The 17126-nt window shown below is 39.7% G+C and overlaps 1 non-coding gene and 1 pseudogene across 1 annotated transcript; both read left to right on the top strand.

Annotated features, from left to right (window-relative positions):
• LOC126060870 (palmitoyltransferase ZDHHC5-like) overlaps nucleotides 1-17126 on the top strand; it is a 110760-nt pseudogene that overhangs the window by 77173 nt on the left and 16461 nt on the right.
• Nucleotides 9699-9771, top strand: TRNAK-UUU (transfer RNA lysine (anticodon UUU)). Its single transcript has one exon. It is a non-coding gene; the product is annotated as a tRNA-Lys (tRNA).

The following is a 17126-nucleotide window of genomic DNA, read 5'->3' as shown; positions in this document are numbered from 1 at the left end:
CCCTGATTTTAAACCATTTCTGATTTTAAACCATGCAGTATCTCCTTGTTCTGTTCAAATAACTGCCTCTTGGTCTATAGTACAGTTTCTGCATGAGCACTATTCAGTGTTCTAGAATTCCCACTCTTTGCAATATTATCCATAATTTGTTACAATCCATGCAATTTAATGTCTGCATAGTCATATTGACTGCAAAGTCAGTAAAACACAGGTAAACATCTTACTGGTATTCTCTGCTTTCAGTCAAGATTCGCCTGACATCAGCAATGATATCTCTCATTCCATGTCCTCTTTTGAATCCAGCTTGAATTTCTGGCAGTTTCCCATCAAAGTACTGCTACAACCGTTTTTGACGTATCTTCAGCAAAATTTTACTTTCATGTGATATTAATGATATTTTTTGATAATTGTGAATTCCATGGATCACCTGTCTTTGGAATGGGTACAAATATGGATCTCTTCTAATTGGTTGGCCAGGTAGCTGTCTTCCAAATTTCTTGGCATAGGCAAGTGAACACTTCCAGCATTGCATCCATTTGTTGAAGCATCTTAATTGGTATTACATCAATGACTAGAGCCTTGTTTTTTGCCAATGCCTTCAGTGCAGCTTGGACCTCTTCCTTTACTACCATTGGTTCTTGATCATATGCTGCCTTCTGAAATGGTTGAAGGGCAACCAATTCTTTTTGGTACGGTGGTTCAGTATATTCTTTCCCTCTTCTTTTGATGCTTCCTGCGTCGTTCAGTTTTTTGCCCGTAAACCCAGTACCCACCCATAGAATCCTTAAATATTGCAACTCAAGATTTGAATTTTTCTTCATTTTTTTCAGCTTGAGACATGCCAAGTGTGTTCTTCACTTACAGTTTTATAACTCCGGCCTTTGCACATTTTCTTATAATACTTGGTCTTCTTGAGCTGCAACTTGAAATCTTGTGTTTGGCTCTGTCGTGGATTGATTTGTGTCACCCCAAAATGTGTGTTGACTTGGCTAGGCATGATTCCCAGTATTGTGTGATTGTCCACCATTTTGTCATCTGATGTGATTCTCCTATGTATTGTGGATCCTGCCTCTACAATGTTAATGAGGCAGGATTAGAGGCAGTTATGTTAATGAGGCAAGACCCAATCTGCAGGGTTAGGTTGTGTCTTAAGTCAACCTCTTTTGAGTTATAAGAGAGAGAATTGAACAGAGAGAAGAGGGACCTCATTACCGCCAAGCAAGAAGAGCCAGGAGCAGAGTGTATTCTTTGGACCTGTGGTCCCTGCACTGAGAAGCTCCTAGAACAGGGGGAGATTGATGACAAGGACCTCCCCCAGAGCCGAGAAAGAAAAAGCTTTCTCCTAGAGCTGGCACCCTGTATTTGTATTTCTAGCCTCCTTAACTGTGAGAGAATAAAGTTCTCTTTGTTAAAGCCATCTACTTGTGCTATTTCTGTTACAGCAGCACTAGATAACCAAGACAAGCTCTTCTGTCATTTCTTCCGTTCACTTTCCCTACTGTGCGTTCAAGAACATGTTTCAGACTCTCTTCTGACATCCATTTTGATGTTTTCTTTCTTTCCTTTTTTTTAATAACCTTTGGCTTCCTTCATGTATGTTGTCCTTGATGTCATCCCACATCTTTGGTCATTAGTGTTTGTCTTAGTAACCTATCCTATTCCATCTGAGTGGTGACTCCATCCCCACAGCCATAGCAGGCCGTTTCTTCTGCCCCTTGGGCATGGTAGCCCCACCCTCTCAGCTTTGGGCAGCAGATCTGAACTCATCCCTCTGGCACTAGTGAAAGGCAGTCCCATGCTCCAGAACCGAGTTGGTGAAGATCTGACACTTTGAAAAGTAGGAGGCCATGGTCCCACTCTTTGAGACCCCACAGACCATGGTTCCACCCTTTGAGACCACACGGGTTGTGGCCCTACCCTTTGAGACCAAGGTAACTCTGCTTCCTGTAATCCTTGTACTCTGCTCTGTCTCCTATGTTACAGCTCTCCTCATTTCCTTCTTTTTTTGTTTTATTTTTTATTGTGCTTTAGGTGAAAGTTTACAGCACAAATTCATTTCTCATTAAAGAATTAATACACAATATGTTTTGTGACATTGGTTCCCAACCCTGCGATGTGTCCACACTTTCCACTTCTCAAGCCCAAGTTCCCCATTTCCATTTGTCCATTTTTCCTGTCCCTTCCTGCCTTCTCGTCTTTGCTTTTGGAATGGTATTCTCATTTAGTCTCATATACATGGTTGAACTACATGTATTATTGTTTGTTTTATAGGCCTTTCTAATCTTCGGCTGAAGGGTGAACTTCGGGAGTGACTTCAGTACTGAATTAAAAGGATGTCTGGAGGCCATACTCTCTGGATCTCTCCAGTCTCTCCAATCTCTGTTAGACCAGTAAGTCTGTACTACACTTTTCCCCTGCTCTCTCTGGGACCCTCTATTGTGATCCCTGTCAGAGCAATCAGTGGTGGTAGCTGGGCACCATCTAGTTGTCTTGTACTCAGTCTGGTGGAGACTGGTAGTTGTGGTCCATTAGTCCTTTAGACTAACTTTTCCTTTGTGTCTTTGGTGTTCTTCTCCTCACTTCCTTCGGAGTCTTCACCAGGATTGTCTTCAATGTCCATAATTCCACTAACAGTCTCTTTAAAGCAATCTAGACTTTTACTGTCAGCCACTTTCAAACTCTCCCAGCCTCTACCCATTCACATTTTCAAATCTGCTTCTATATTTTAGGTATCTGGTTTTTTTTGTTAGAGCAGCACCCCACTCTGCTGGTACCAAATTATGTCTTAGTTATTTGGTGCTGCTGTAACATAAATAGCACAAGTGGATAGCTTTAGCAAAGAGAAACTTATCCTGTCACAATTTAGCAGGCTAGAAGTCCCAATTCAGGATGCCAGTCCAGAGGAAGGCTTTCTTTCTCTTTCTGCTCCAGGGGAAGGTCTTTGTCATCAATCTTCCCCTGATCTGGGAGTTTCTCACCGCAGGGACCCTGGGTCCAAAGAGCACACTCTACTCCTAGCTCTTCTTGCTTGGTGGTAATGAGGTTTCTCTCCTCTCTGCTCCATTCTCTCTTTTATATCTCAAAAGAGATTGACTTAAGATACAACTTAATCCTGCAGATTGAGTCCTCCATCATTAACATAACTGCCTCTAATCCTGCTTCATTAACATCATAGAGGTTAGGATTTACAACACATAGGCTAATCATATCAAATCACAAAATGGTGGACAATCACACTACATTAGGAATTATGGATTAGCAAGCTGATACACATTTTTGGGGGACACAATTCAATCCATAACAGTGTTCAATGTGCCAAATCTATTCTTGAGTATTCTCTAAAGTAAGGCAGGATATACTCAACAACATCATGCATGGTAAAGTAGGAGGCCCGTGAAAAAGAGGAAGATCCTCGGTGAGATGGATTGGCACAGCGGTTGCAACAATGGGCCCAAATACAGTAACGACTGTGAGGATAGCACAGGACCAGGCAGTGTTTTGTTCTGTTGTATTTAGGGCTGCTGTGAACTGGAACTGATTTGATAGCACCTAACAGTAACAACATATTCAAGGTCGTATTCTGTCTCTTGTGGACTTTTTACGATTTTCTTTAGCTTCAACCTGAACATGCATATGAACAACTGATGGTTTGTTCCACAGTTGGCCCCCGGCCTTGTTCTTACTGATGATATTGAGATTCTCCAACATCTCTCTCCACACATGTAGTCTATTTAATTCCTGTGTATTCCATTTGGCAAGGTCCACATGTAGAGTCTTCATTTATGTTGTTCATAAAGGCATTTCCAACGAATAAGTGATTGGATTTGCCAAATTCTATCCTTCAATCTCTAGCCTCATTCCTATCATCAAGGCCATATTTTCCAACTATTGGTCCTTTTTTTTGTTCGTTTGTTTCCAACTTTCACATTCCAATCACTAGTAATTATCAATGCATCTTGATTGCAAATTTGATCAATTTCAGACTGCAGAATTTGGTAAAAATCTTGAATTTCTTCATTTTTGGCATTAGTGGTTGGTGTATAAATTTGAATAATAGTCATATTAACTGGTCTTCCTTGCAGGAGTATGGATATTAGTCTATCACTGACCGTACTATACTTCAGGGTAGATCTTGAAATGTTCTTTTTGATGATGAATGCAATGCCGTTGCTCTTCAGTTTTTCATTTCCAGCATAGTAGATGGAGACCCTGGTGGCGTAGGGGTTAAGTGCTATGGCTACTAACCAAAAGATCGGCAGTTCAAATCTACCAGGTGCTCCCTGGCAACCCTGTGGGGCAGTTCTACCCTGTCCTACAGGGTCGCTATGAGTCAGAATTGACTCAATGGCAATGGGTGGGGTGGCAGAGTAGACCATATGATGGTCCAATTCAAAATGGTCAATACCAGTCCATTTCAGCTCACTAATGCCTAGGATATCAATCTTTATTCATTCCATTTCATTTTTTTTCTGATATCTAAATTTCCTTGATCCATATTTCATACATTCTACTTCCCAATTACTATTAAATGTTTGCTGCTGTTTCTTATCATTTTGTGTTGTGCCACATCAGCAAATGAAAATCTGAAGAAATGGAAAAATGTTCCTTGTTGTTGAATACTATGAGTCAACCTCATGAAGATGTCTTTCTTCCTAAGTTTATGTTGTTTATGTAACAGAGTAATCCTTATGAATTTTAAGGCAATCCCAACAAAAAATACAAACTTTCTTTAGGTAGAAATGTTGATTTCAAAGTTGATATGAAAAAAATAATTAAAAGTGTTATAAAAATTAAACAGAGTGTAATGAAGAGGTTCTTGCTCTACTGAATATTAAAATATACCTGTAAGATGAAGACAATGTTGTTATGATGGTTAAGGTTGTGTGTCAGCTTGACTAGGCCATGATTCTTAGTGGTCTGTCAGCTTCGATGCAGTTTGGCAGCCATGTAATAATGTAATCACCTCCACAACGAGATCCGATGTAATGTAATCTCCTCCATGATGACGGGATTTCCTTGGGGGAGTGACCTGCATCCAATTCAGGTGGACTTTCTGGGAAAACTCATGAGCTTTTGCTTGCTCTGGATCTTGCAGCTGGCTCCTGTTCATCTCATCTCTGGTTCTTGGAAATTCAGCTAGCAGCTTACCTGCTGTCTTACCTGCTGATATTGGGATTTGTCGGCCTTCACAGTCTGTGAGCCAGAGGCCTGCTGTCTGACCTCTCAATCTTGAATTTGCCAGCCCTTGTGGCTACATGAATCAGGAAGAGCCTCACCTCACCCACGGACTTGGGACTTTCCAGCCTCTACAATCGCATGAGACATTTCCTTGATATAAATCTCTCTTTCTATATATTTATACACTTCTCTAAAGAACTCAGCCAAATACTTTTGTATTCATACATGAACAAACCAATAGAACATAATAACCAAAACCAAACCCAGTGCCGTCGAGCCGATTCCGACTCATAGCGACCCTATAGGACAGAGTAGAACTGCCCCATAGAGTTTCCAAGGAGTGCCTGGTAGATTCGAACTGCCGACTCTTTGGTTAGCAGCTGTAGCACTTAGCCACTACGCCACCAGGGTTTCCAATAGAACATAATAGAAAGTCCAAAAATTGACCCAAGTACACATGGAAAGTTAGTATATGATAAAAATAATTTTTCAAATTGCTGGGGGAAAAGATGGATTTTTAAACAAATACTGGAGGGACAGCCAGATAACTACTTGTAAAAAAAAAAGATAAAATTGAATCTATACCTTACACTACACCAAAATCAATTTCAAATTTGTCTTAGTTACCTGGTGCTGCTATAATAGACATACTGCAAGTGGGTGGTTTTAACCAACAGCAATTTATTTTCTCATAGTTAGGAGGCTAGAAATCTGAATTCAGGGTGCTGGCTCTAGGGAAGGCTTTCTAATTCTGTCAGCTCTGAAGGACAGTCCTTGTCTCTTTTGAGCTTCTGCTCCTGGGCGATTTTCATGTGGCTTGGCATCTCTCTTCCCGCATTTCTGCTTGATCGCTTGTTTAATCTCTTTTATATCTCACCCTATGCTAACACTGCCTCATTAACATAATAAAGAAAACCCATCCCCAAATGGGGTTATAACCACAGGTATAGTGGTTAGGATTTACAACACATATTTTTGGGGAACAAAATTCAAGCCATAACTTTGTTTTACTTTCTTAATACTGCTGTAACACAAGTACCATTAGTGGGTGTCTTTAAAGAACAGCAATTTATTTTCTCACAATTCTGGATGCTTACAGTCCACACCAGGGTCTCAGCCATATACATTAATTCCTTCCTTGTTAGTAGTACCAGGTATTCCTTGGCTTGTAAACGATCCTCACATGTCTGTCTTCCCCAGCTTGTGTGGAGTGAACTTCTCACTAAGCATCTTGCCATGTAGTTCCTAAAACATAACATGCAGAGGCAGCTTCAAATAGCAGGAGCTTTGTTGTCCTGAGGCTCCTCAGAGCCTTGTTCCCTGAGATAAACCCCCCCAAAAGAATATTCTGTTTTAAAACAAAGGAATCCCTAGTCTATGTCAAAACAGACCTAAAGTTTATCCTATCAGAATCGTGGTTTTTCTATGCTAACTTGAGCTGTACCAACCAACCAACAAGTTGCTGTGAAGTGGCCTCCAACTCATGGCCACCCCATGTGTGTCAGAGTAGAACTGTGCTCCCTAGGATTTTCAGTGGCTGATTTTGAGGAAGTATATCACCAGGCATTTTCCGAGGATGGACTCCAACTGCCAACCTTTTGGTTAGCAGTTAGCAAGTTATGTGGCTCTTCATTCCAGGGTCCTGGTTCTTCTGAATGTCTAGCTCCCATGCAGACAAAGAGAAAACAGAGATTTATATAGCAGCTGGTTAAGACATTTCTGCCTGGAGGGTAGACTTGATGACTTCACAGCTCCCCAGAATCTTTGGCAGAATGGGAAATTTCAGACTTGGGGGGAATGCTGGAGCCATCTGGTTCTCAAGGGAGCCAATCTTAGAGAAGCTCAGAGAAGGGAGAGGTGAATGAGGAGGGAAGAAGGAAAAAGATAGATGTGGAAAAGAAAATGAAATCATCCTCATGTTGGGAAACCTAACTGTGGTAACAGAACTGAATATTAGTGACAAATGTTAATCTACAAACAAAATGGTGCTGCGGAAACAAGGTGGCCTCCTAACTAGAGATCAAAGGATAGAGCTATCCTCTGCTATGGGATTTTCCAGCAACTCTCTTCTTGCTTTAGTACTCAAATCATGCTTTGCAGGCAAAGAGATCTTGAACTAAATAAATTCCTAGATCTTCCAAGCTTAATGTTTTCCACGAAAAACCTTTTCCTAAAATTCTTCTGCATGAGAGTTGACCTCAGAAGTGTGGCACACAAGTCCCTCTTTCCCACCTTCATTGGAAAAATCTCATCCATAAATTAAGACATTTCTGATAAATAAAGAATCGTCTGACTGTGGCACTTTGTTCTGGGATATAAAAATTATCTCCTCCCAGGTGCCTGACATTGGAACAATTGGAAATATTGATTCAGAAATGCTTTCTTCAATTGAGGTGGTCTTGTATACTGTTCACAATTTCATAGAGGAGGGGGGTGACAAATTCCCCCATGTACTTCCATTACATCTTGCAGTAAAGGGGTTCTCAAATTGTTATCTACTTATGACATTTTGATGGATTATGTATTAAAAAAAAAATGTAGGTACAAATATAACTCAATCCAGAAAAATTACTGTTAATACAAATTTAGGGCCATAAGAAAGAGTATAACATCAGAATTCAATTTTTATACCTACATTTCTTGCAGAGAAGTATGGTAGAGGGATCAAGAAAAGACTAAACACAGACATTTTATTGGGATAAAATTCTATGAGGGACAAAGAATGGGAATACCAATTCAAGGAGATAAAGGATCAAAGTAAAATCTTTCACAATTAAAGAAAGACGTGCTTATCTCTCTTTTTTAAAAAAGGATATTGGTATTCAATTGTTATAGTTTTTTAGATTATTTTTATACAAGTCATTACATTCTTCAGAAGAATTTAGACTTATGATGAAAAATGTTAGCCATCCACTAAAAAAATGTCGGAGAGTATTATACACTGAACTGTGTTCCCCCAAAAGAAATGCAGAATTCCTAACCCCTGGTGACCTAGTGGTTAAGCGCTACGGCTGCCAACCAAAGGGTCGGCAGTTTGAATCCCCCAGGCCCTCCTTGGAAACTCTCTGGGGCAGTTCTACTCTTTCCTATAGGGTCGCTTTGAGTCGGAATCGACTCGATGGCACTGGGCTTAGTTCTTTCTTGGTTATGGCGTAGTGGTTAAGTGCTATGGCTGCGAACCAGAAGGTAGGCAGTACGAATCCGCCAGGTGCTCCTTAGAAGCTCTACGGGGCAGTTCTACTCTGTCCTATACGGTCGCGATGGGGTCACTATAAGTCCGAATCGACTCCATGGCAGTGGCTTTTGTTTTGGTGGGTGGCACAGTAGGAAACCCTGGTGGCTAGTAAGGAATCGACTCGAGGGCACTGGGTTTAGTGGTTAAGAGTTCAGTTGCTAACCAAACTCTCAGCAGTTCGAATTCACCCAGTGCTCCTTGGAAACCCTATGGGGCAGTTCTACTTTGTCTTGTAGGGTCGCTATGAGTCAGAAAGGACTCGACCACAACGGGTTTGGCTTTGTATTTTGGTGCCACAGTGGTTAAGAACTCGGCTGCTAAACCAAATATCGGCAGTTCGAATCCACCAGCCGCTTCTTGGAAACTCTATGGGGTACTTCTATTATGTCCTGTAGGGTCAGTATGAGTCGGAATCAGCGGGTTTGGTTTTTCGGTACCTGTAAATATAACCCTGTTTGGAGGTAATACCAGAGTAGGACAGGTCCTAAACCTAATCACTTCTGAGCCGTACCTTATAAAAATTGCAGAATAGACACATGCGCACACACACAAGGAAGGAAACAGACTCCAAGGAATTCCCGGGGCTATAGACAAGGAAGGACCCTCCTTTGGACCCGATGTCTTGATTTGGCTTTCTAGCCTCCAAAACTATGAGGAAATAAATTTCTGTTCTTTAAAGCCACCCACTTGTTGCAGCAGACAAAGGGCTACCCAAGACTGTAAAAATTCTTTTAGGCTGTAAGAACACCCAAAAGGCAGTGAAGTTGAGGGCGCAAAGCAGGAGTACTCACACTCACCACGACATTCCCTTCCTTTTTAATGACTCACTTATTTCTTGCACCAAGAAAAAATTTGACAGATTTTACCAGATTTGGCGGATTCTTACCATTGTTCTCCACTGGTTGCTTTTCACTTCTGTCTTGTTTGTTCCCCTTATGTCTTTTTTTTTTTTGGTCTTTTCCTGGTGCCAGGTAAATAGGACGGTGCCTGACAGATTTGATTAGGCATTCTATAAATATTTATTGAGAGCAATCAGATGATTTCTTGCCTTTATTTTCCCCTTTCACAAACCGCACAAATAAGGATTGTTTTCTCGAAGCCATGTAAATACATTCCTTCTATACAGACCTGCAGAAAATACAAACAAGTGCTGAGTGAATTAACTCCATGGAGGTTAAACATCCGGTCAACTGCCTTTCTTGAATACAAGAATGCATAATACCATTGAGCAGTTGTGCTATTCATTGACCCTATTGCTATGTGTGAAGACGATTTCCCCTCGCGGGCCTGGGTAGCTCAGTCGGTAGAGCATCAGACTTTTAATCTGAGGGTCCAGGGTTCAAGTCCCTGTCCAGGCGCTATAATCTCTAGTCTTTGGTAAAAAGGTTTTATTTTCTTTCCCCTTGCTTGAAGAAGAAAATTTAGGTTAACGTTTGGCAACTTTTACTTGTCTTGACTGAAGAAACACCCAGAAGTCAGTTGCCTTCAGCCTTAGCTAGTTGGCTAAGATTTGCCTTTCTACGCCCAGCGGAAGACGACTTTAGCAAGTTGTTAGTCACTAGACTTCTTGTAAATTAGGGAATAATTGCATTATTAGCCAGCAGCATTTTAGGCGAGATACACACACTACAAAGGGCTTACAATTCACGTGTAATTAGTTCGAGAGAATTCGGGCCCCAACAAAAAACTTGTGCAACGATAACTCATGTCTTTTCTTCATCATCCCCTAATTCTCATCGACAGCCGCATGTAGGGGCGGTCCCCCACAGTGGGAGGTCTGCCACAGGCAAGTGAAAGAGGGAGCCACCAGAAGAGGAAGATGACATAAAAACTCCTGGGGAAGAGGAGAAGGGGCGCGATGTCATCTTGCAGCAAAGTGAGGAGCCTTTGGGTTAGCGGGCTCCAAGGAGGCAGCACCTTAGAGTCCCTATAACTACAGGATTGTCTCTTATCCAGCGAGAACAGATGTTGGGTGCAGTTTCGAGGGGCAGGTAAAGCAGGCAGGTTCTGAGTGGCTAAAAATCTGCTTATTCGGGCCATTTTAAAAACAATTGGATATGTACGATTTTGAGTTGATGGGCTAGAGGGGGCTTTTTTGGGCTAAAAGCCTTGGCTTGCTGTGAAGAAATAAACAACCTGGAACCAATACACAGAAGACTTTTTTGACTCATTTATATAATACCAAGGAAGATGAGCTTTCTTCTAAAGTGCTATAAACCTCCCCACCCCCCTAATTATATGTATTCAGTAAAATATCCATAGTGTCGAAACCAAGGCCTTCAGTTTTTCTCTCTCACAAATGAGCTACTTGAACAGATAAAGGAAACTGCTCGACCAGATCGTGGTGATGTCACACTCTAGTGACGAGCGCAAACGGTAAGAAATTATTTGACAAGCATTGCAGTACGGTCTTGAAGTGAAATATCAACCTACCCAGAAATGTCTGCACACATTACCATTCATGCCTGTCATTTTTGTCAATTGTGTGTTGATGATGCAGTTGATGTTCAGTGGATTGAAGTTTTCTTTTAAAACACATGTGCTCTCCTCCCTTTCTGTCCAAGGATTGTATTTCCCTTTTCATTTGCAGACAACATGGTTGTCTACATAGAAAACCCTAAGGAACTTACCAAAAAAAAAAAAAAAAAAAACTCATATGTGTGTTCAGCAAAGCTGCAGAATACATGATTAAAATATAAAAATAAATTGTATTTCTATATACTAGCAATGAGAACATGGACACTGAAACTAAAATACAGTACCATTTACAATCACTGAAAAAAGAAGAAAAAGAAATATTTAGGTGTAAATCTAGCCAAATATGTACATGCTGAAAACTATACAACTAATGAAAGAAAAATAAAAGAAGGTCTAAATAAATGGAGAGATATTCCATGTTCATTGATTGGAAGACTCAACATAGTAGAGTTGTCAATTTCCCCAAAATGATATGCAAGTGTACACAATTCCTATTAAAATCCAGGCAAGATTTTTGTTTTTGTAGATAGATAAGATTATTCTAAATGTATATGGAAAGGCAAATTAAAATAGCTAAAACAATTCTGAAAAAAATAATAAAGCAGGAAGAATCACTGTACCCAATTTCAAGACTTATACAGAACTTAAGGGGCAGTGTGTTTACGTCACTGGGAGAGGAACAGCTCAGAAAAAGAAGATGAGAATGGTTGCACAGCTCTAAGAATGTAATCAATTGTACATGTAGAAACTGCTGAGTTCTACGTTTTGGCTGTGTATATTCTCAACAAAACTACAAAAATAAATTAAAAAATGTGTGTTATACAGCTACAATAATCAAAATTGTGCAGTATTAGCAAAGGGTTAAACACATAAATCAATGAAACAGAATAGAGAACCCCAAAATTAACCCACACAAATAAAGCTAAGTGATTTTTTTTTTTTTTTTTACAAATGTGTAAAAGCAATTCAATGAAGGAATGGGATAATAGCTTTTTTAAAATAGTATTGGAGCAATTGGAAGTCTATAGGCAAAAAAAAAAATTAATCTCAATCAAAACCTCACACTTTATACAAAAATTAACTCAAAGTGGATCACAGGTTTAAAGAAAACATAAAACTTTCAGAAAAAACAAAAAATTTGGGGGACCTTGTAGTTGGGAAAGAATTCTTAGACATGACACCAAAATACAATCCATAAAAGAAAAACATTGATCGATTAGATTTCAGCAAAATAAAAAAATTTTGCTTTGCAAAAGCAACTATTAAGAGGATAAAAAGACAAGCTACAGGCTGGAGAAAATATTTGTATGCCACGTATCTGACAAAGGACTCGTATCTAGACTATATAAAGAACTCTCAAAATCAACATTAAACAAAAAAACAAGCACTCCAACTAGAAAATGGGCAAAAGACATGAAGACAGATTTCATGAAAGAGAACATACAAATGGTAAACAAACACATGAAAAGATGTTCAACCTCATTAGCCATTAAGAAAATGAAAAATTAAGACAACTATGAGATAGCAATACATATCTATTCACAGAGTAAAAATAAAACTAAGGCTGAAGAGGATTCAAAGAAACTGGATCTTTCTTGCATTACCGATAGAAATATAAAATAGAATAGTCACTCTGGAAAGTAATTTGTCCATTTCTTAAAAAAAAAACTAAACATACTTGCCATACAGTTCATCACTTGCTCTACTGGACATTTATTCCAGGAAGATGAAAACTTATGCCCATACAAAATCTGTATATTATTGTTCATAGTGGCTTTTTTTGTAATAGCCAAACACTAGAAAAAATCAAAACGTTCCTCAATAAATGGTCCATCAAACAAACTGCAGTACATCTATACTATAGAATTGTTGCTGTTGTTATTAGGTGCAGTGGAGTCATTTCTGACTCACAGTGACCCTACAGGACAGCTAGAACTGCCCTATAGGGTTTCCAAGGAGGGGCTGGTGGATTTGAACTGTCAACTTCTTGGTTAGTAGCTGAGTTCTTACCCACCATACCACCAGGGCTCCATATAACATGGAATATTTCTCAGCAATAAAAAGAAAATGAACTATTTACACATATAGCAATTTAGATGGATCTCAGGGGTTTTGTACTGAGTGAAGAAAAGCCAGTCTCAAAAGATCACATACTGTATGATTCAATTTACATGTATTGTTCTCAAAATAACAAAATTATAGAGATGGAAAACATGTTAGGAGTTAGGGATGGTGGGGAGCTGCGGTGGGTGTGACTATACACAGGTAGCACGAGGGAGATCTTTGTGGTGATGGAATACTTCTGTATTGTGAGTGCAACGGTGGTTATACAAATTTATACATGGGATAAAATGACATAGAACTATACATATACATTGTGCCAACATCACATTCCTAGTTTCAGTATTGCACTATAATCATGTAAGATGTGGAAACTGGGTGAAGGATACATGATCTCTCTCTGCACTATCTTTGCACCTTCTTGTGAATCTATAATTATTTCTGAATAAATTAAAAATACATATACGTACACTTCCTCTCCCTCTCTGCTGAAGTATTATACTTACCATTCATTGATACAGGGCTTTGTCATGTGACTTGACTTGAATAATGAGATATGAGTGGAAATAACCAGTGTGGCAAATCAGAAAAGCCTTAAGGAGCATTATAAGGAGAATTATGGGGGGGGGGGTGGAAGCCCTTGTTAATTGAATCACTTGTTCATAGATAGGTGAGCTCTGTATGTTGGTGTGAGCTAAAAACTGTTGCACAACCCCCAACTCAGTGGTGACACTGAAAAATAGTGGTGAAAGGAAATCTTTAGATGGTTCATTTGATCACCCAGTTTATCTGGAGAGAGAAGTGACCTGGGGTAAGACTGTGCATAGAATCCTAGGCAGTGAGGAATGACTAACAGATGGTCAAAGACCTGAAACGAACAAGATTTGAAGATTGGTGACAAGGAGGTATTGAGGAAAGGCATGTGGATTGACCTATCTGAATAGTCACGATGTTTAGAGTCTTATTATTATGTATTAATACCTACCAGATACACATCTACTTCAGAACAGGCATTAAACAATCAGGTGGACAGATCAACTCATCCAGTAGATGTCAGCCCTTCTCTACCTTTAGTCACCCAAGGACTTGTACAATGGGCCCATAAAGCCATGGTGGAGGAGGTGAAGTCCATGCACAAGCCCAATAGCTGCTACTGCTACTGAATACTTGAACTATCAGCTAGAGATCAGTGTTGACCTCTAAATAAAGTCCTATCTTTTGAGGAACTCAACCAGCCCCTTAGTGGCAAGTTAATGATATTGGACTCCTACCCTGAAAAGGCAGCAATTTTTCCTGATTCAGATTAACATGAATTCCAGGCATGAGTTTACCATTTCTGTCTGCAGCCTTGGCCAGCACCACAATCTGAGTCTAATTAACCAAAATAGTATGACACATAGCATTGCTTTTTACCAAGGGACCTACTTTATAACAAAGGAGTAGTGACAATGGGTGTGTGACAAAGGGATGTACTGATCCTATTGTATATTACAATACCCAGAAGATGCTAGCCTGATAAAATATTGGAATACTTTTGAAACATGTGGCTGAAGGACTAGTTTGAAGACGATAAGCTGCAGAGTTGAGGTGCTGTCTGTCCTTCAAAAAGTGAAACATTTCTGATCAGCACCTGATCTCTAAAATCTACATGATACTGCAAAAACTCAACTGCAAAAAGACGAATAACCCAATTAAAAAATGGACAAAAGATATGAATAGACACTTCACTAAAGACATTCAGGTAGCTAACAGATATATGAGGAAATGTTCACGATCATTAGCCATTAGAGAAATGCAGATCAAAACTACAATGAGATTTCATCTCACTCCAACAAGGCTGGCATTAATCCAAAACAAACAAAATAATAAATGTTGGAGAGGCTGTGGAGAGATTGGAACACTTCTACACTGCTGGTGGGAATGTCAAATGGTGCAACCACTTTGGAAATCGATTTGGTGCTTCCTTAAAAAGTTACAACTAGAGCTACCATATGATCCAGCAATCCCACTCCTTGGAATATATCCTAGAGAAATAAGAGCCTTTACATGAACAGATATATGCACACCCATGTTTATTGAAGCACTGTTTACAATAGCAAAAACATGGAAGCAACCAAGGTGTCCATCAACAGATGACTGGGTAAATAAATTACGGTATATTCACACAATGGAATACTATGCTTCGAAAAAGAACAGTGAGGAATCTGTGAAACATTTCATAACATGGAGGAACCTGGAAGGCATTATGCTGAGTGAAATTAGTCAGAGGCAAAAGGACAAATATTGTATAAGATCACTATTATAAGAACTTGAGAAATAGTTTAAACTGAGAAGAAAACACTCTTTTGAGGTTAAGAGAGGGGGGAGGAAGGGAGGGTGGGAGAGGGGTATTCACTAATTAGATAGTAGATAAGAACTACTTTACGTGAAGGGAAAGACAGCACACAATACAGGGGAAGTCAGAACAATTGGACTAAACCAAAAGCAAAGAAGTTTCCTGAATAAACAGAATGCTTCGAAGGCCTGCGTAGCAGGGGCAGGGGCCTGGGGACCATGGTTTCAGGAGACATCTAAGTCAATTTGCATAATAAAATCTATTAAAACGTTCTGTATCCCACTTTGAAGAGTGGCATTTGGGGTCTTAAACGCTAGCAATCAGCCATCTAAGATGCATCAATTGGTCTCAACCCACCTGGATCAAAGGAGAATGAAGAACACCAAGGACACAAGGTGATTACGAGCCCAAGAGACAGAAAGGGCCACATAAACCAGAGACTACATCATCCTGAGACCAGAAGAACTAGATGGTGCTCGACTACAAATGATGACTGCCCTGACAGAGAACACAACAGAGAACCCCTGAGGGAGCAGAAGAGCAGTGGGATGCAGACCCCAAATTCTCATAAGACCAGACTTAATGGTCTGATTGAGACTAGAAGGACCCCGGTCATCATGGCCCCCAGACCTTCTGTTGGCCCAGGACAGGAAACATTCCAGAAGCCAACTCTTCAGACATGGATTGGACTGGACAATGGGCTGGAGAGGGATGCTGGTGAGGAGTGAGCTTCTTGGATCAGGTGGACACTTGAGACTATGTTGGCATCTCCTGCCTGGAGGGGAGATGAGAGGGTGGAGGGGGTTAGAAGCTGGCGAAAAGGACACGGAAAGAGAGAGTGGAGGGAGAGAGCAGGCTGTCTCATTAGGGGGAGAGTAATTGGGAGTGTGTAGCAAGGTGTATATGGGTTTTTGTGTGAAAGACTGATTTGGTTTGTAAACTTTCACTTAAAGCACAATAGAAATTATTTTTTTAAAAAACTGAAACATACCTTGAACATTACATGTTTCTGTTTACATTACAGGTGGAATATATGCGTGCCAAGACTGAGAGGTAGAAGTGGGAGTGACCCCTTTCACTTCATTCCCAATGGCTCATTGTCTTTCCCATTCCCACAACTTTAGGTTTGGTGCATCTAGAGGTCATTTTTCCTAGAAAGAATATGTTTCCATGAGGGTTTACAGTAAGAGTTCCACTGAATCTAAAGCTACACTGTTGTCATGATTTGAGGTTTGTCAAGCCAATGAACTACGCAAATAAAGGAGTTTCTATACTGGCAAGGGCAGCTAACTCTAATTTTCAAAAGGAGGTAGAGTTTTTAGTATGAATGGAGGCAGGGAGGAGACTGTCTGAAACACAGACATCTACAGGAATTATTGATAATATGTTGATGTGATATTGATTTTATTTTTTTCTAAAAGTGTTCTAATCTATAAGAAACCCACAATATTTACCATACAAAATTGAATAAAGCACCGTACTCCTAATTGTGTTTTTCTTTTTTATGGTTTTTATTTTTTTAGCAAAAACATGTGAAACCAGTTGAAAATAATGTTAATGTGTTCAATGATATAGTTATAAAAATTGAATTGAAGGTCAACAAACTTGAATTCAACCCTAAGAAATTAATGTTACACCCCTGAGGATCAATTCCATAATCTGTACAATGGACTTTGCCAAACCCGGCTTAGATATAACAGGGTTATATCTCAAATGAATAACGTATGTGAAAATGCTTTGTAAACTAAAACACACTCTGTAAAATGTGGAGATGGTCACTAGACAATCAGTAAAAATTTCTTATAGATTCCATAATCACAAAAATATAAGAGGTGATTA

The sequence above is a fragment of the Elephas maximus genome, chromosome 1, assembly GCF_024166365.1.
Source record: "Elephas maximus indicus isolate mEleMax1 chromosome 1, mEleMax1 primary haplotype, whole genome shotgun sequence".
NCBI lineage: Eukaryota > Metazoa > Chordata > Mammalia > Proboscidea > Elephantidae > Elephas > Elephas maximus.
The sequence above is the reverse complement of the archived record's forward strand: the minus strand, read 5'-3'. Positions and strand labels throughout refer to the sequence as shown.